This window comes from Micropterus dolomieu, linkage group LG17 (assembly GCF_021292245.1).
Source record: "Micropterus dolomieu isolate WLL.071019.BEF.003 ecotype Adirondacks linkage group LG17, ASM2129224v1, whole genome shotgun sequence".
NCBI classification, from domain to species: Eukaryota; Metazoa; Chordata; class Actinopteri; order Centrarchiformes; family Centrarchidae; genus Micropterus; species Micropterus dolomieu.
This window is the reverse complement of record NC_060166.1, coordinates 13,236,383-13,257,293: the sequence shown is the minus strand read 5'-3', so window position 1 is coordinate 13,257,293 and position 20,911 is coordinate 13,236,383. Positions and strand designations below refer to the sequence as shown.

Genomic DNA, 20,911 nt, shown 5'->3' with positions numbered 1-20,911 from the left:
TATAGAAGATCGAAGATGATGAGCAAGCTAACCAGGGGCCGGAGGAGGCTCGTGTTAGCAGCGCACCGTAACATCAAGCCCAGGCTCGCAGCGCAACCATGCGGTCTGTGAGCGCAGCACATCCTGAAGCTAGCTGTAGCAGCAGCAGCAGCAGCGCACGGTGGATTTATCAGCTGTCTGACCCGGTGTTGCGCGGGGCAATCAACGAAGATGCTCGCGCCGATAGTGGAAATATCCAGCCTCAGCCTGTGATATGGTTTGCGTGGTATGGTGGGCTCCCTCACTAATGATCTGCTGTGTTGTCAAGTCCCAAATGGGGAAAAGTTTACAGAGTGGATCACCCATTCACCATCCACAGGTGATATTTTTTGCTTTAGCTGTAGGCCTATGCTTTATGCAACTAACAAAATATATTTGTTGGTGTTTTTTCTGACAGGAACCACGGCGACCATGTGCGTGAGAAAAGCACAGAGCACTGTTATTACATATAATCATCGCGTCTGCGCTCATTTGTCACTGGGAGCGGGACTGTGAAACTGAACTAGTGCAACAGCTGGAGGGAGAGAAAAAGGAGGAGCTGAAGCAGGTTGTGGCTGTAAGTCTTAAGCGAAAGAGGGCTGCCTTTACGTGGCGACGGTGAAGTAGCATATTTACTGGATGTGTTTTTTGTGTGTGAATAATTGAAGAATCTGATTCATAGAACTGGATTAGAGGTGAAGTTTGAGGTTTGTGCTTGCATAATGTGATTTACAGTAAACAGGGGAATGTATTGATATTGTGGTCCAGGAAAGCATTGTTTCAGTCATGTGGTGTGAGGTTAAAACCTGTAGGATGGAGGATAAGTAACGTTACAGGTGTTGATCAGTGTAAATCCTGTAGAGCCAGACCATATAGGTTTGTGGGGGCAGATGCAGATTTAAAAGTGAAAAAATGCGTAAACTGGAAATCTCAACAACTGATCATGCAAACAACTGCATGTCAATAAATATTTGCTGCTAGAAAGTGCAGCGAGAGAATAAGCATGTGTATTTAAAACTAAATGTACTCACCAGAGAAAGTGAACATCCAACTTCTTATAAGCTTTTTCAATGGTGCTGGTTCAATTTACACAGTGCTGTGGGTAAGAGTCACTTTAGCCTGATTGACAGGTCGCCATGGTAACAACTTGTCAATCATAGATTATCCTGTCCTGAAGCATACTCTGCTTTATGGTCTATTTTAAAATAAATGGGACCATTATTTACTAAACCAACATCATTCTGTATTGAAGAAGACTTGAAACTAGCGACTGAGACCATAAACTCATTATGAAAGTGTTTACTGAGGTAATTATTCAGGTGAGAAATAGGGTCATTTTACCATTATTTCTAATGGAGCCGGACTTCTTTTTGCAACGAGAAGAGTCGCCCCCTGCTGGCCGTTCGATAGAATGCAGGTGTAAGGGACTTCTGCGTTGGTATCAGATCGCTGAGCAGAAGCTTCCTGCTTGACTAACATCAACCATGACCCAGGAGAAACCCGAGAGAGGGCAATGAGAAATCAGAATCACAAATCAGAATCAGAAATACTTCATTGATCCCAGAGGGGAAATTCTTAAACGGGGGTCTCTCAGGAAAATCAAGTGGGTTGGTATGGTGGTTTGTGGACTACAGATTTGAAGCCTCGAGTTTACTGAGCTGTAGGGACTTGTCAGTCACAACACAGCCACGTCCTAAAGCATACCCTGCTTTATTGTCTATTTTCACCTAAATGAGACCATTGTATACAAAATGAACATCATGCTGTACTGAAGAAGACTTGATACTGGCGATTGAGGCCATACACTCATTAGGAAAGTGTTTCCTGAGATTATAAATCAAGTGGGACCAGGTAACAGTTAGTGTCCCGGTTACACGACATCTCTAAAGAGAGTGAGGTCTGTACTCAAAACTGTCATTGTCAGGTTTATAAATGAGAGTTTTATTGAAGTGCATTGTATTGAATGTCAAACCCATTGTCTGTTCGATTTTATTCTTTTTAATCACTAGTTGTGATAATTACTGCAATGCAATGACACACTGACTCCACACACACACACACACACACACACACACACACACACACACACACACACACACACACACACACATTAAGCCAGTGGAGCGTTTTATTGCTTTTAATCAGTACAATCACATCCTTGATGGAGCTATGGACCGAGAGCACATCCACTCATCCACTCATCAGCCACATAGAAAAGAGAGCGAGCTGGAGCTCATTAACAATATGTCATTGTGAGAGCGTTTGACCGTAATCATTCTCAACAGGCTTCAGACGTGCTTGTTTTGTTTCTTGGACTCCTTGAATATTTTTTGAAGTGATTTTAAATCAAATCAGTGTTCTGTTAAAAGCAGAAATGACACAAAAGTTGAAGTTTGATATGAAAATGAAACCCAGAACCTCTTTGGCACATTATCCATAGTTCTTTTATTCTATGTATCATGCCTATTGTTTGCCTTTGAAGTCCATTTTACACAGGGTGTAAGAAGTACACACGGCAATAATCTAATACGAAAGCCTGGAAAATATGAATGTAATTGTGGAAATAATACCTTTGTCAGAGAGGGTTTTTACTGGATTACCAGCCAGACAAAGTGAGTTTCCCTTGGCCCCCAAAATACCAGGTTCACTGCAAGTCAGTTTTTTATTTATTCAATGGAAATATTTTAGGAAATTTGCATCACTAATATACATTTTCAGCTGCTACACAGTGTAATGCATAATTAGGTACCTATGTCTTGTAGGAAGAGCTTGTTACAAAAAGTAGTTTCACGATCTTTATTATTTAGTTCATGTGGTATATTTTTAAAGTCTTGAAATTAAAATTTATTTTTGATATGATCAGTATGTACCTCCTTTAGTGTGTTTAACGCAGCAAAGTCTCAGTATATGAAGATTTTTGGAAGCACTGAAGTATAAGGTATACCATGACCTTTTTTGAAACCTTGTGAGGTCTTTATGTACGTTAGCTGTGTTAACTCTGAGAGTGAGACCTGTCAAATCTGGAGTGAGGAGGAAGGATGTCAGGAAGGACACTCCCTTTGGTCACAACAAGGGAGGTTTCTATGTATATACTGACTGCACGGTTGTTCAGCTCCTCCCGTTTCCTTTAATAGCCAAATATCGCACTCTGTGTTACAAAATGAATCAAGTTTTTGCTGTTGAGCATTTGTCAGAATTTCCATTCAGCACAGACACATGCAGTGTGGTTTTAAAAGATTTCATGAGTCAGCCCTGTGCAAACATCGCTTTTAAAACGACACAATCTATATCATAATGAAAGATCAAGATTTCAGCTATTCTGGAAACATGATCTCAGTGTTAAGTTTACTGGATCAGGCAGCAGGTGTCATGTGTAATGGGTGTGTTGTAATTCCAAAATACTGCGCTTTATCTTTGCTCATTCAGGAAGGTTTTGCATATTACTCTATGACTGACACCCAGGGAAATCAGCAGACTTACGAGGGGGATACACAGTGCAGGAAGTGAACGCATTTCCTGGTGGTGGGCATGTGGACAGACCAGAGATTGCTTGTTGATGCTCTACATTTGTGTGTGTGTGTGTGTTAGTGTGTATGTCTTCAGGAAACAAAGGGGTTCAGATGAGATATTGTGGCCCGACTGCTGAAATGTGTGTATACCTAAGTGTACCTGCATGTGTCAAATTATGTGTGTGTGTGCGTTTAAGCCTGAGAGCAAGCTGTGTTTCAGGAAAGTAGTTGACTGGTCAAGTGGCAAAGTGGAAAACAACAGCTCCGGGGAGGCAGGTGGCAAGGAAGAAGAGACTGAAACAAAAGAGGGGGAAAAAAGAGTGCAAATAGAGGCGAGAGAGAGAGCGAGAGAGAGAGAGAGAGAGAGAGAGAGAGAGAGAGAGAGAGAGAGAGTGAGGGAGGAAGGGAGATTGGTTCAGAGAGAGAGACACAAAGAGCAAGTATACACAGTATAGAGAGAGAGAGAGACTGACAGCAGAACATACACTTCCCAGAGGAGACAGCCTGAGAGTGAGAGAGACTGCTGAGAAGTTCAGTTGGACAAAATGCTGAGGAGGAGAAGCGTGTCATTTGGTGGATTTGGATGGTATGTTGCCTTTTCATTGGATGTTAATGTGTATGTGTGTTTACAATATATATGGACATGCTCATGACTGTGCACTTTATGCTTATGTTTGAATAGTGACATTAAATGATGTACATTGTGCTGCTGAAGGTGTATGTGCTAGTGTTAACAGCTGTGTGTGTGTGTGTGTGTGTGTGTGTGTGTGTGTGTGTGTGTGTGTGGACTGCCGAAATTTTAACTTTTTTCTATAAAGGAAGGATGGGTGGAGGGCTGAGGCTGCTCCACAGTGTCACACCTCTAACACTTTGTCTTCGGTTTAACAGCCGTGTGTGTGCGTGTGTGTGTGTGTGAATGTGACGTTTCACTCTGTGCCGTCTCCGTTCAGGGAGGGATTACAATCAACAGGCTGCATTGTCTCTGCCTGCTGTTGTTGTTGCTGTCCTGTTGTGGGACTGTGGATGCAGCTCTTACAGTCATGTTTTCCAGTTCTATTGGCTGGGAAGAGTTCCCATGATGCAGTGTTGAAGAAGCTGCCAGGGAACCCATTTAGCACTGAATGCGCTGACACACTCGGATGGAGTGTTTTTGTGCTGGCTCCCCTGCTAGTGGTCGTTCTGACACTGAAGCGCTGCTTCAGAGCACTTAACCTTCCCAGCTGGGCTGAGGCAGCACGTCCTGCCAGGCAGGCTGAAATAACCTGAAACAGACAGAGCTGAGGAGCAGCACGTTACATGTAGCAGGGTTAATTAGTGACTATTGTGTATACAGTGATAAAAACGAGACAAAGCAATCAGATCTTTTTCAGAGAAACAGATCACCTAAAAACGGTTGTATGTCTTCTGTGGCTCTGAAGGAGATTACAACGTTAGAAAAAATAACCCTGTGTTGGATTATGGGAATTGAAAACCCAAACCTTTTTGTGGCTTTACCTGTGCTAGGGACTAAAACGATATCTCAGCCTCTGTTGCTTTGATTTTCACCAGTCTTTGTTAAATGTCTTGTGAGTTCCCCAGCGTAATGGGAGTGCAGTATGCTGGAAAAGATCAGCAACAGCTCAGCAACACATTTCAACAAAAATGTTCATCATCCGCAGCCTAATTGCAAAAATGATGATAACCCCTCTACAAATTAAAGAATGCCTTATGTCTGTCCCACTGCAGGAAACTACTCAAAAGCCAATAGGGTGTCAGTAGGGTACGATTGTCTCCAGAACAAATAACCCTTTATTTTCAAGAATGACCAAGAATCCTCATGAAGCTGCACTCAGAACGTGGAATTATTTCTCCTTATTGGCAGGGTTTTAGCTTGTTAAAATGTCATGAAGGCTGAATATGAGATGAAAAGACTTCTTAAGCAGGATTCATCCTGCTGTGTATCAGTTCTGCAGGCAATCTAAAGTGCGGGGCAAGTCTAGTAGATTACTATTAAGAATTTATATGCTTTAACAGATTACATTTTGTATGCAGAAAAGACAGACAAGCTTACACACTTTGAAGGGACAATATGCATCTGTCTCTAGACAGTGCAGATAGGACTACACACAGGCTGATTTTAGAGCCTGTCTGGTTTCTAGTTTCTTTTTCACACATATGGATGGTGGATGGACCACATGTAAAGCTGACTATGAGCAGGCAGGCCATTTCAAAGTATATCATATCATTAATCATTTTGTAAAGGAAAGGAAAGGTTGCTGTAATACAACTGCATCAAAATGTTGTTACATTCTGGTGTTAAATCCCGTCCCCCCCTGGACACACAATGCTGTACATGTGATTACCATGCACATAAACAGTCAACGGTAGTATTTGCTTCATCTCTAAGATGTGGGATGAATAAAGCTTTAACACGATAGTATGATCTGATGGGTGATTCAGACAGAAAGTGGGTGGTGTGTCGTGACCGCTGGGTTGAGATAAATCCTGTAAGATCACAGACTGCAGCTCCATTACAGTATGAGAGATGGCAACATTTGTCGCCATGCAAGATCGGATAGCATTTTAACAACATGGTGTCACTGCGCCAGAGCAACAAACAAAAGGTGGGATATCCACAGTGAATTCTTGTGTTCTATTGTTTTATTTAACTGTATTTCTGTTGATTAAGGCTAATCGTTAACAATGCATTATGCAAACTTTCGTATAAACTACCCAGCTGCATTAACTACTGTAGCTCATTACTGTATGAACCTATTGTACTGTGTAACATGAACAGTAACAGAACCTCAGTTCTCTCTGCTCAACGCCGCTAATACACGCTGTTGTTGATTTAATTTATAAACACTGGAAAAAATTCAAATCACATTTAAAACATCGTGGTTGGGGGAGAGTGCAGTAAAAATAGTGTGCACTGTGTGTTTGTACACTGTGTTTTTGTGCGTGTGTCTGTGAAATTGCATAACATACATAGATCGGGCACCGCTATGCACGGTTCAGTCTCCAAATTAATGAGATTAAAGAATTAATGTCATAACATCTTCCTTGGAGAGTCATGTGAGAACGCTGTAAATCAAGCACCTGACATGCACGTACATTCATGCACGTGCACACCCACACACCCTCGCAAAAGAGGAAAAACCCTTCAACATATTTGTATGTACAGTTTCCCTCAAACTAATGCCTCCTGAGTAGGGCTGGGCGATATGGCCAAAAATGTTATCACGATAAAAACATTTCATATCATTCGATATCGATAATTATCACGATTAATGTCAAGTCGATATTTCTTTGGAGTTTAAAGGCTGATTTTTGCCTTGGTTAAACTTTTCTTTATGGTCAGAATGTGACAAACACTTGATGCCAAACAGAGGGAGAACATTCAAAACTATTATGATAAAAATAAATTTAACAAATATGATAAGTAAATCTTTTTTCAGTCCCTTTTCCGCAATAAAATAAATATTTTACCAGAAAAATTAAGTGCTAATTTGTTCATTATTCATATGAATTAAACCAAATATTTATTGACGATATATTGAACATTAATTATATTGATATTGAGGAAAATTATATTGCGATAATTATCATTATTGTTTTATTGCCCAGCCCTACTCCTGAGCGTCCTCTATTAAACGCAGTAAACAGCAACTGAACTGAGAAGTTGTTAGTATAACAACTTCTGACTTTCCATGTTTTTAGTATGAACAGAATGTAGTGAAGCATGAATACATCCCTTATAAACACTGAGACCTCTCGTAACCGGTCTGAGCAGCTTATAGAGATGTAACCTTCCCTCTTCCACGCCACCTCTTCCTACCATAGACCCATTTATCTTTTTAAGAGGGGGATAGGAGGAACCTGACAATTAATTTGAGATGCAGTGCAGCACAGTGTGTCAAGTTTTCCAAGGCATAGCCTACATCTGTAGTTTATGCACCTATTCAAATTTTGAAAGTTTTGAGTGTATAAGGGCTTAGAACATTATGATGGAAGCTGGGTTGTGTTAGGATGGGCGGTCTAGGATTCAGGAGCAGACACGGAGGCACAGTTAGAAACGGGTACAGGGGTTTTACTGAACAACAAGGGAGAATGGTGCTTTGAAGTTCTCTGTGAGGCCGGGGCTGAGAGTGGGCAGACAGGCGAGAGGCTGGTCCAAAAACAACTTGGCTCAAGCAGGCAGGCTGGGCTTCCAGAGCTGAAGTGGGTATCTGAAGCAAGAGCAAAAACACAGAAAGTTAGAGAAAGATCAAAACAAGAGATTCAAAAAGCAGACTAGGCAAAAACTTCTAAGGCTAGCCGGAGTGTTACCACTTGAGTGAACGGACAATCTGGCAGATACTGGTTGGAAAGCCGGGGTTTAAGACAGGAGAGGTGATTGCAGAATCTGCTTCAGGTGAGTAGGAAGTCACAGGTGTTTTGATGAGGAGAGAGAGAACGCCATGCCCACACAACACACAGGACACAGACAGATGACGAAACAGAAACATTAAGGGAGAGGGAAAACAGACAGAACGCACTAGGACTGGGGAGGCAGCAAGCCAAGCCATGACAGGTTGATATCATTTGTTACAAAGATTTGGTGCACGTAACCATTTTGACCCCTCAAAAATCGCTAAAAATGGATATAATTCTGTGATTTGTTCTGACATTTGAAGTTTTTGAAATCAGAGCATTTATTTTTTCGCCTTAATAACCTAGTAAGGTTGACACCAAGCACAAAATAGGTAGGGAAAATACATTTTACACACCTCAGAAATATTGACACTTCTGTTTCTTATTCATGCAAGTTTGTGGTTCATGCACTTAACATGCATGTTGTGTCACATATATACGGTATGTTACAGCTAGTAGTATGTAAAGGCTTCAAATCAAAGGACATTTCCCCTTTTCCACATTAAAGTGAATGCCAGTGTGTCACAAATCAATCACACATTAATGACCGTTATTTCAAAGGCCAGAGCACCCAGGGGAGTCAGTTTTGCCATGCAGAGAGAGTCATACATCTCACTCCTCACCATGTAAACTGGTGTTCATATCCTTATTGCTGTAAAGTAAAAGCACTTACAGCAATAATTTTATTGCTGCTGTAAGCAATTTGTATCAGAGACATGATCAATAATATCTCTCACTCTCTCTCTCTCTCTTTGTCTGCCTTTCTTGCTTATTCTCAGGATCGACAAGTCCACTTTGTCTGCACTGAAAGCCCGGTAAGTTCTTCTTTAAATCCTGGTTTTGCGCATGTTCTTGCTTCTCTAATGATCTAATTTATCTCAACATCTAGTTAATATTTCAATCTTAGTTAGTCAGGCAAAGCCGTAACTTTTGAAAACGTGCTTGTGAAGAAAATTCCTGGGAGTCATTGATGCGTAACAGCTCACAAATGAAGACTCAGACTGCGGCTTCGGCCACATTGTAAGAAACTTAAAAGCTACTTTAAACCTGGACCCTATTTTCTCTTATTTTCCATCAAAATGAGTGATTCTCACTGAAACCTCAGCAATCGATTCACTGCAGAGCTATGGATGCTCTAGCACACATCACACACATCTCAGCACCCTTAAACAGGATCCAAGTCCTCCTGGATGCTGGAATCTGATTACTGTTGAGCAAGTGAGTGTCTGTGATGTGAAATGAGTCTGCCTAATTAGGGGGTCCATGTGTAGGTGCGGCGCTGTCCTGAAATGGAGCAGAGGAGATAGATAGATACTGACAGGACATGTCGCTTACTTCGGTTTCTTAGCCTGTTTGCTATTTGTGGTTGTAAAAATAACTTTCGACCCTAATTCCACTTCCCCCTATTGTAGAAAGGATCCCCAGACACAAGGGAAGTGAAGGGACAATTAAAGAGAGAAGGCGGTTTCTACATGTTGGGAATGCTCTGATTAATGTAAATAAATACTGCTTTGTTTGTGATAATTTAGCAGCTAGCACCTTTCACTGTCCTGTGTGCTCCAGCCACTCTCCCTGGCCCGCCAGAACAGCACTCTCTCTGTGTTCATAGACCTCCTGATTTACAAATTAAGCGCTGTTAGATCTGGGGAACTTGTCTGAGGCCTTATATGCGTGTAACTTTAAAAAAAAAAAAATCTGCACTGTTCTACACTTTGTTTGTGTGGGTCATAGAGTTACAGCAAAGTGAAAACGAAGTTCATTCCTTTAATCTGCAGTTCTGAGGCTTTATCTTTACTTCTGCTTCATCACGTCCTTGTTTACTCTACCGGCCAACTCTTTCTTACCGATCTTCCTGTGCCACTGTGTGAGGAGTGTGATTAAAATCATGTTCTGCTGAGCCCTTGGGCAGGGCACTCAAAGAGGAGCAACCTCTTTGAGTGGAGGTAGTCAGTTGTAGTTAAAGACTGTGAATCAAAAATGTGCAATTGTATGCGCCTATTCTTGCTGCCTTGCACTCACATAAACGTGGATCAAGGATGGATGGAGGGTTTGTGTTATATAAGCCTTATCTTAGTCTTAATTTTCAATCAGTTAAACTAAATAGGGTTAGTGCATTAATAATACAGAATTTCACACCACATTTCAATTTCTTTGCTTATAGTTGGACTTCTAAGAAGGGGAAAAGACCAATTCCAATAAAATGTTCTTTATGTATAACTCCATATTTGATTGTGTCCCATCCTCTACTGAAACAAAAAAAAAACTCCCTGTGTCCTTGGCAAATCTCATCCTTGAGTAGATTTTGTTGATTGTTCATTTTCTTCTTTGACAAGTTGTTCAAGGCTACATTTGAAGGATGAGACAAAGAACAACGGTGTATCTGTTCAGACTGTCTGCAGCCCTGTCAGATGTCAGAGCTTAGTGATTCATTGTAAGACCCCATGTGATTAACTGGTTACCGCCGTCATGCCGCCAGGGCTGACTGGGGACTTTCTCTGTTATCGTGGGTTTCCTCAGCTTGTTCTGGTTTTCTTCCACAGTCAAAGACACACATGTTAGCCGTTTGTCCTGCTTTTGCCCTTGATCAACACACTGGCCTCAGAGATGGAGATAGTCTGAGGGCATCGTAATGTGGCTGCCCACCGCTCAAAAATAGTAAGGATTTGTGAGATTCAGAGGACTAATTTTCCCACAGGGGATAATAAAGTATAACTTAATGAAATTACATAACAGTCTTATATAACTGGTTTATACAAAGTTTTTTCAGGGTTGTTTACATTATGTTACTTTTAAGAGAAATCAGATTTGACAAATTATTTTGAAACATGACCTGTCATAGCCACAGTATACTGTTTTATAGCTTTGCTGATGTTTGATTTGTTGGACAGACGCCAGTGTTCACTCTCACTTGAAGAAGAACAAGAACTGACAATGTTCACCATAGAATTATGAGTTCCTTTCATAGCCGTAAAAGAAGAAGTAACAGTGTATGTTTTGACAGATGTGGATTTTTGTGGATATGTTACTGGATTGTGCGAGTTGAAAAAAACCTTAGGTTGAAGTGAAAGTCAAGTTGTGTGATGATCGCTTGAGGTATACACGACAACTATTAAGTGGAATTAATTCTGGATTGGAGTGGAGAGCGAACGTGAATATCATTTGCTCAGTTGTGTACCTGCTTCATGTGATGTTCTTTGAGGATGTTCTGTGTGAGGAGCTTCTCTTTGTTGAAACAACCCACCGGAAAGCCCTGCTAATGGAGGTTGCCGTAGTGATGAGAGGGCTTCTGTTTGTGTATGCACCCCAAACTCCACTCTCCAGAGCACACGCCTGTGTCTCACCCAGTTTTGAATCAATTACACTGACATTTACTCTCTGAATTTGTAATACAAACATGTTTATCTCTCACCTGCTACCTTTGTCAGAGCTGCAGGCAGTTCATAATTGCCATAATGGCGCCACCTTCTGAAAAACTGCACTTCATTGTTGACTTTGTTAGGGATTGCTTTAGGAATTGATTAATTTTGAAAACCTGTAGCCTTGACCTAAAAACGTTTCCGTCGCTCTTGCTGTTGGTCAGTTGTTCAATTTTCACAAGACTTCAAGCAACATTAGGTAGTATTTTTATCTTAAAATAACAGCTCATTGAATTGGTACACTCAGGGTGCGAACTATGCGGGAGCCAGGTGAAGCTTGGCTCCTCCCCTGAAAACATGATTTGTCAAATTTTGGGGGGTCTCTCAAATAATGACAATATTCTATTTAAGCTATGCATTTCTATTTTGATGCATTTTCATCATTATGGATCATGTGTAAACTTAGGCTTTTTATTGATTGATGATTTGTGCCTGATGGTTATTCATTGGTAATTAATAAAAATATCGGCAGCATGCATGTTATTCTTGCCATCACCATCGAAACATAGCGGTGCAATATCACAAACTTCACCCACTTCAACTGCACGTGGATTAAATCAGGTCATCGCCAGTCCACATCATGGCTTTCTGTACGAACAGCAAAGCAGCTGATCGCAGTCCTCTATGGTTGCTTCTGTTTTAAACTAAGGGCGATTTGAAATTAACTGTATTATTCACTATTAGCACTGAATGGGTGATGATGAGGACTGGATCCCTTGTGGGGCCTATTTTTGTTGATGCATGTGTGTGTTGTTATAGGCTGGTTTGTTGATATGTGACCCTCGCAATTTATGTAGGCTATGATAAGGACTCCATCATATACTCATACTGTGATGTTTGGGTGTGCTTTGATATGGTCATATCAGATGTGCTGGGTTAAGCAAGCCTACATGCTTGTAGCTATGTACCACCTGAGACACAACTGTATGAAATAATTTAATTTATGCTGCAGAAACATCTCCATCTCACTAAGTCCTTTCTGTCTTTGGCTGAGTCCTAAAAATAAAATAAAAAAATACCAGTGCAGTGGGATAATATCCACCTGAAGTTTTCAGGTCTGTTTCTTGAACCAAGTAAAATGAGACTTGATTTTACAAGATAACAGAAACAAGGAGATTTGAACTGGACACCAGTGTAGATAGTGGTATTGCACTGGCAGTTTTTTCCACACCAGAGATCCACCTAGCTGGTAGCAGCTCGTCATAAATTAAGAGTTTGTTTTTACTCTTTGGAAAACAAGTGATTGTCTCTCTCTCAGTATAAGTGGACTAACAATAAATAATAAATAAAAGATTAAGTATGAGTTTCAGATCATCCAAAGAAGGTTATAATCAAGGGCATTTTTACTATGGATAACTATGACCTGGATTACTGAGAAGAGGCTGTTTGCATCTAACAAACACAAATCTGTGTAGGAGACACGTGACTGAAATGCTGGACTGGGGATCCAAAGGCCACAATGATAAAACACTAAAAAAGAAAGGTTTGTTGTCAGCTTTGTTTCTGACATAAAGAAAATATCAGGTAAGTCTAGGTCATGTAAAATAGTCCGTCGATGGTGTTCTCACAAATGCAAACAGATGCACACACACGCACATCCACTGTCTCCCTCAGTCCCTGGCCAGGTGTCATTAGACCGTCTGCTCTGGAGTGGTTCTGAATATGAATGAGTGAGTCGTGACTCCTGCTTGAGCTGCTGCTCTGCCCAGACACTGAATGGCACTGACTTGTGTGTGCATGTGTGTGCGTGGGTTTGATCCAGGAGTTAGATATAAGAAAGCAGCACACAGACAAGCCCCATAGAGTTAGGAAAGATAGTTGACACTCTGCAGGATAGAAAGGATACGTATGTGTCAACCCAAACCTTTAATGGCCCCCAATTATAATCCAGTGGAAAGGGGTGACTGGGCAGATGGAGATGTGAGTTTATCATCCTTGCTGTGGAATCGCGTGAGGAGACGCTCGGCATGCTAAAAGGGGATTTCTAAAATAGTTATTAATGTAAAGAAGTACCGTCATCCATATTTAATCCAATTAGAATGTCGTCATGCTCTTCAAAATAGAATAAAAATTATACCATTTTCAATCACACCAAAGCAGCAACACGGACCATAGAAATTAGACATGATATGAAGTAAGGAAAGAAAAAATTGGGCTTGGAGGAAGGCTCTTGGGAATAGAAAGACTCTATCTACTATACTTTCCTGCAATGACATAGGACAATAAAGCCACAAAGGAAGAGGAGAAAAAGGGAACAATGAAAAAGGAAAGTGGAAAGCCAAGGGAACAAAAAAAGATGGATGTCTCACTTCAAAGTTTGTGGCTGGGCAGCAGGTGTGAGGATTTTATTACGTCCTGCCTGCCCTCAGTTCACAGTGTGCTTTTCATTCTTCCCTCACTCCAACAACCCCCACCCGTCATTAATCCCCAGTGTTCCTCTGCCCATGGTTACTACAAAGAGATCTCTCCGCCTTCACCTTACGGATAACACCTCATTAATAGCTACATAATCAAACCTGTGTATCCACGTAGCCTAAGTGTGTGTGTGTGTGTGTGTGTGTGTGTGTATGTGTGTGTGTGTGTGTACGAGCAAACACATGCATCTGTTTGTGGGTTTTGTCTTGAAGTGGTGGCGAGGGTGAATGAATATTATAAGTGGACACACAGGGATAATAGAGCAGAGAGAGGATGAAACAGAGAGAGACAGAAGGAGGCAGAGGTTGCACCTGATCAGCTTCTTAATACGAGTGTTACGATGCCCCGCAAACTGTGGTGAGTAACTGCTCGCTGTTTTGGGTGTATTGTAATTACATGATTACAGTAAGTCTTTTTAGTGTTATTGTATCAGCCCATAAGGTGTTACATCAAACCTGCAGTTAGTCTGTAGATGAGCTGCTTTCCAAGCTGAGGTATGCATCATTTCAGGATCATTGGCACACGCTCACAAACATCTAATATTGTCATTACTGATTTTGATATTGAGTGGCTAAATATAGAACTGGTTTTGCTCCTATAAAATGTGATATTTATGAGCTATCTGTCCCGCATTATATGAGGTCAGAGGATGTTAGTTGCTTTGTTGATTATTTCTTGTCTAAGAGATGATAATATTATTTAGAGCTGTCTTTTGTGCTAGTTTTGGCTCAGTGTTTGTCATTGCTGAGTCTTATTTTTTATTGCAGTATTTTAAATACATTTTCGTGGACCCCAGAGAGAGTGGCTACTGTTGATGTTACAGTACAGAGAGGAGAGCAGATTAAAGAACTTAGTATGTCCAGTAAAGTGAAGAGGACTACCCTAGACAGAGAGAGGATAGAAGCAGGGTAAGGGTAAGAAAACAGTGTTGCTGTGTGTTGTATGTATTTATTCAGGCATATCATGTTTTATGGCTCCAATCATAAAGCTTTTCAGTCAGCACTGTCCAGCACAGCCTCAGATACAGATTCTGATGTGAGGAGGATACATGGAAAGAATCAATCTGTTTGTATACGGAGAGCTATCACACCTGCGGGTCACTCTCTTGTTCCAGGTTATTAAAAAAAACAAACTGCTGGTGCCTAGTGTGCTACATGTATTTATATTACGTGCTATAAGAGTGCTTTAGGTGGATTTCCACAATGTAATTAGCAAAACAAATCACTTGAACATTTTGTTTCTCAGGCTCAAGCACAGATGGTTTCACCCGCTGGATTTTTAATCTGGCCAGCTGTCTGCCTGCCTCTTCTACCCTACTGTTGGTAACATACATGTGTGTGTGAGAGAGCGTCTGCAGCCAACTGCTGCTCATTAGACACTGATACTTGTCATACATTATTTCCATCCTCCTCAGGCCCTCCTCTGTTGTCTTCTTCTCTTCTGCTCACCTCTGCCATTCTCTGCTCAGTTCAAACAGAGCTTACATCTGAGAGTGTCATGAGCTCAGACACACTGCTCGCAGCCCTGTGATGTGGGTCTGCAGGCACCTGTGGCGTTCTCCTCTCTGCTTTTCAAGAATAAGGCTGCAGCCAGGTGTCTCCAGGGAGGTGCTGATTTATAGACTAATATGGCACTTAATTGATCTTTTTACCATTATATTTTGTGTCGTAAGATCCCTTTTTAGGACTGCGTCAGTGTCTGTAGTCATATATTTGACCCTTTCCTTTTACACATATAAGAGAAAAAGGGATAAATAACATTACCACCCAACTGAGTTGGATTGTTGTCTGGATTGACAGGCAGCATGAGTGACACCAACAGGGCTGAGATTGAAAAAGGACCCTGGAGTAACCAGGTTTAGTCGGAAATATGAACGAGGCCTTAAGAAGAGTAGAAAAGCATTATAAGAGGATTGTTCTTAAAAAAGTCTCCTCCCCTTATCGTTGTCTAAGTCTAGTTTTTCTGGGGCCAGGTGTAAATGTTATCTGTCTGCCAGCATCATGGAAAAGAGTAAATGGTGCTGCTGCTATTTCTGGAGCCTGGCATTTACTCTAACTACTGGTGCACCGTCTATATTGCAGGGAACGATGGTGAGTTGTGACCTCTGAACAAACACAAGACTAAATGTCTGCTGATATCATATTTACTTTAGGTGGTGGCTTATTAAAGCTCAAGGGGGGGGGGGGGGGGACTGGATGTGGCCTTAATGAGCTGTCAACTTTATCGTGTTTTGCTTATTGGACACAGTTGTTCATATAGTGTACATCGTTACGGGCTGGTACCTAACGTGATAGCATGCTTCAGGCACTAGCAGAAAGAAAGAAGGGGAGCAGAAATGGAGGGCCAAATCCAGTCAGTTTTTATCTAATACACAACTGCCCAGGGTGTTTATGATGCTCAGCTGGAGTTAATTTGATTTCAACGTAACCGCAAATACTCACATACAGATTAAAAGCTATCTGGTGGGACTGACTCACTCCTTGTAGCACACTCTCAGTTCCTTTTTTTAAAACAATACAACTCTACGGGGTGTGTAAAGTTGTTTCCCTCTGCCGTATGGGTGGCTGCATGTGTATGTGTGAGAAAACTGTAGAGAAACCAAGACCTCAAGATTGCTGAGCTACCACTGTGGGAAGTGGTGGAACTCCACCCATCCTCAAGAGTTCAGGGGAGGACGTTGCACTTCCTCTCCTCTCACACCTCCAATTCCAATGAGCTGAACAGAATTTTTTATATATGACATTTGCTAATTTTCTGCAACCTAACCTAACTTTCAGATTACAGCTGACAGGAAGTTTCTTTCCACCATCTATACCTACATTACCTCACATATAAACAACATGAACATACATAACAACATACTGTACATTTTATACACAAATTGACACCCAAACTAAACATACTTTTTACTTAGCAAGTACTTTTGTTGAGTAGTAACTAGTTACATGTAATTTAGTTACGTTACAAAATAAATGTAACTGTAATCTGTGACTGGGGAAAAAATGTGTAATTAAATTACAGTTACTTAAAATATAAAGTAATGATTGCATTGGGGGTTTTATCTGAATATTTTCTGTACAAAGCTAGGCTATTTATATAATTCTATTCATTTGGTTGCTTTGCATGTTTTTCATGTTTACAGTGTCTTCCTTTGCCATTTCCACCCACAGCCGTAGAGTAAAGTTTGATGCTATTCTGATGCTTCTGATCGGTTCTAGTGTTTGAATTTACAGATTAAACCGTCTTCCAGTTAAATTGCCTCTCAAGCTGTCTTTTAAAAATGGTTAGCAGTTGAAAACATTTATTAGAAATTTAGAAAAGTAACAAAATTATTAAATGTAATAAGTTACATTAGTAAGTAATTGATATAGTTACACTATTATTACGTTATAAATAGGGTAACTTGTAATCGGTAACCTATTAAATTTCCAAAGTCCCAACACTGACAGCTGATTACAGCACTGTAACTATATCTGCATTAATTAAAAACACTCAAATAACAATTTCCTGGTATAGGTGGGGTGAAAAATCTTTGTTCGCCACAAGAGGGAGATGACGGCATGCGTTTGTTTCAAAGTGCCTCTCTGAGGGAGAAATCAGTGCACTGTGAGGAAGGCAGCTGAAGTGAACAGAAATGATCACTAGAGTGAGCAATTTCTCTGTTTACGTGTGTGCTGAATCAGTGTCGAGGTCTGACCCACCTGTTTACATGTCTACCTGTTGAAGCCAACAGTGGGAACAGCTGGAAATGACTGGTATTCATTGTTAAACCGGTTTACACTCCGTTCTTTATTATTTACTAGTTAAATCAAAAGAAAAGAGATTTAAGCTGATCCATTGAGATGCTACTCGAAGGACAATTGGAAGGTTGTTTTTTTAATGCAGAGTCACGTTTTATTTAAATTCTGCCTGTGTGTTGACCACTCATAAAGAAAATCAAACAAGTTGGAACAAAGACACAGTTACACACCTCCATCCAAATGTCACCAGACATACAGTACCTGAAACCTAGTAGGCTTTTGTTTATAGGTTACAACTGCAACACAAGCGTGCCATACTGTATGTGGGAGCCTATAGGGAGCGAACGCTGTTGCCATGACAGCAAGAAAATGATGATAACCTAAGGGATGGTCCAGGAACCATGGTAATTACCGGTGGAAAAATAATTGAACTTGGAACGCTGCTCCATGGATCTAGAGACCGCGTGTGTGTCCAAAGGAACATGTGGGGATAAGAGACATAGGGGACAGCACAACACGACTGGTAACATAACAGCTACAGTACTTCATGCCCTGCTCTGCACTGTCTGTCTGTAGGGAAGTTTAATTTCATTCATGCTGATAATTTGTTTTCTTGAAGGGAATTAACAAGATGCCTAGAGGTGTATAGATAAGGCGAGGACAGACAGCTTTATTAAAGGATGATCTGGTGGCTGTTGCTGGCTGTCAACCAGGTGGGGACGGGAGCGTCTGCTTAGAACAAGGTTAAATCTGATGTAATTGGTGTTGGAGGCTGCACTGAGGTCCTGTGTTCAGGGGACAGATAAAGGATCCTTTTGTTTTGATGAAAAGGGGGTGCAATGTTTTTGAATAAATATTTTAAACAGACGGCTATAGTGAAAAAATTCACAAGCTTTAGTCGACATACTGTGCATTAGATCACTATATTCCTCCTCACCCCTCATTTTCCGTGCATTTTTGTTAGCATTTAGTGCTTCAGTGAGCACTCCATCATGTTATACCACTGTCTTACCCAAGGTTACCTAGCTAGGTATCAGTGTCATCTCTCTGTACACAGTAATGAACATTAGCATTCATTTAGAGTCGTGTTTCTAGCCACCTGATGATTTAAGACCAATATTAACTGATGTGAAGGTGAAACTGATAACCATCTCTACTTTTTTCTGTCTGCGTAGGAAAGCAAACAAGCCATTTTCACTAAATATGTGACTGTTCCTTTAATCAGGTCTATACCACTATGTATGCAGTGTTTTCCCATTTTCCTGTGTGTCCTGAATGGGACGTTTGTTGCTATAATGTTAATTTATGTCATTTTGAAGCTTTTATTTTAATTTTCCTGAAATTTCACCTGAAGGTCTGTTGATCAAAGGCCAAGTCACTGACAAAGAAACATAGTTAGAGAAAACATAATCTCTGCTTATCTCTCTCGAGCTCTAAAATATGCATTGCTGCTAGTGTCCCTGTGTGTGTGCTCTGCTTGTTAAGACAGAGTCTTGTTAACGCTGAAGTCCCCCAGACAACCAGCTGCCTCTTTGCTTTTGACAAATATTTACTTCTTGCCTTCTGCCTAATGCTACACACACACTCACATACTCAGGCACACAGAGTAGCTGATAAGCGCACCATCTGGCCTGAGTGCTGGCTGTTTAGGGCTCATAAAACAGACCCCTCACCTATTTAGAGGCAGAGGGCTCCCTGAGTGGCAAGCTGTGGAGAACTGGCAAACAGCACGTACACGTTCGCTTCCGCGCACAGTCGCACGCCCGCTCGCCCACCCACGTGCACATCCATATCCTTGGGGGACGTAGGAGGGGAGACAGTGAGAGGATCAGAGGATGTACCTGTTCTTGTTCTGCGAATGTCTTCATCTTCACCGCCTTCATGGACTTTCTTTGAGGATAAAGATATACAGAGATTGATTCTGTAAACCTGCAAACTGATCCTGCAGTTCCATATGCCGCAGTACTGCAAAATACACATCTGGCAACTCTGTGCAACATGTCAGTGCTGGGTTGTTATTCAAAGAGATCATTATTCATCACAGTAAAGGGGTACAAAGTAGCATTGTTGTTTCACCTACTCCTGAGCCTGATAATATTCCTTTGTGCCACAGAGCTCACAGTTGCACTGGGGTCACAGGTTCCTTAATTACCAGATACTATAGTTTATTTTTGACTCAGTCCCACATACACACAACATCCTGCTGACCCAAATATTCACTACCAAATGTGGATTAATCCACTGCTGAAAATAGGCCCCAACAAATGCAATATTTACTTTGGAGTCACGTTTTGCTACGAACTTCAGCGCCCAGCTGCCCTGGAAATTATTGAGCTTTTAAAAAAATAAACCTTAAGTAAGATTGAGGCTTGGCATTGAAAGCCGTAGGCAGAGAAGGGAAATAGAGAGACAGACTAACACAGTGCTGGTTTTGTTCTTTTAATTGAAAAAAAAAATGTCAGAATAACATCAGGTTTATCTAATAAAGAGAAAACAATAAAATCACAATGTTCTGTGAGGACCCTTAGAACAAGAAAAACTTAAATTTTCTCATCTTAACTAGCTGAGGGGGCGATGACTAATTATGAGGAGGCCAAATTGGTAAATTATTTATTTTAGATCATTCAAATGCAGTCTTACGTTTAGAGGGCATTGTTTGTTTTATTGGCAACTGTAATATCATCACGGCTGCTGATTAACAAAATGCAGGATATTAATATAGCCTGATTGGTGGAAAGTAATAACGTGTGCTTTTTTCTCTTATTGCTACTTGATATGGAACAACTGATTTTGGTGTGTCTACGTCAGTGCCTCGTCAGTGTCTGTTGTGTCTTTGGGATACTAATTAAGACTGGTAGTGCTGTGGAAACCAACTTAAGAGGGTGCTGTACGTTTTGCTCCGTGATTGCTGATTTTACCGTTTTGTACACAAACACTTGACATAAGCTGGTGGCAAATTACAGCCTGTCTCCTTAGCATCTGAAAGACAGGAAGTAAGTAAGGAAGAGAATGAGTGAAGGTGTGGAGAGCGACCTTGCAAGGTTCAGAAGAGAGACAGTGGATCGAGGGTGATAGAGGCCAAGGAGACAATAATAGACCAGGGGAGACAGAGCCTTTGCTGAGATTGGACAAACAGACGGGAGATGAGAAAGTCAGACCTTCCTTCCTTCCTTCCTGGCACAGCTGTCTACCCCACACAGCAGAGATGCTCTTAACATCTAAAAAGAGAGAAGAGGGTGGAGATGGGAGAGAAAATAAGAGGGGGGTGGGGGGGTGTAAGGGCTGGAGGAATAGAAAGAGATGGATTCTGTCTTGTGTAAAATGAGCCGGAAAGAGGGCAGGGGAAGGACAAAGAGGGTGGGAGAAAGGACTGCAGGGTTATGAAAGAACATCCCCCCCCCCCCCCCCCCCCCCCCCCCCC

At 41.2% G+C, this 20,911-nt stretch overlaps 1 protein-coding gene across 2 annotated transcripts in view; it reads left to right on the top strand.

Moving 5' to 3' along the window:
• The first annotated feature begins 264 nt into the window (after positions 1-264).
• Positions 265-20,911, top strand: part of rap1gap2a (RAP1 GTPase activating protein 2a) — an 88,157-nt gene continuing 67,510 nt past the window's right edge. The window contains exons 1-3 of one of the 2 annotated variants that reach the window (XM_046073310.1): positions 265-358; positions 437-595; positions 8,699-8,734. The gene's annotated coding sequence lies outside the window, so the exon portion shown is untranslated. Of the gene's footprint in view, positions 359-436; positions 596-7,998; positions 8,080-8,698; positions 8,735-20,911 lie in introns of those variants that run through there. The other variant, XM_046073311.1, reaches the window with a different exon arrangement.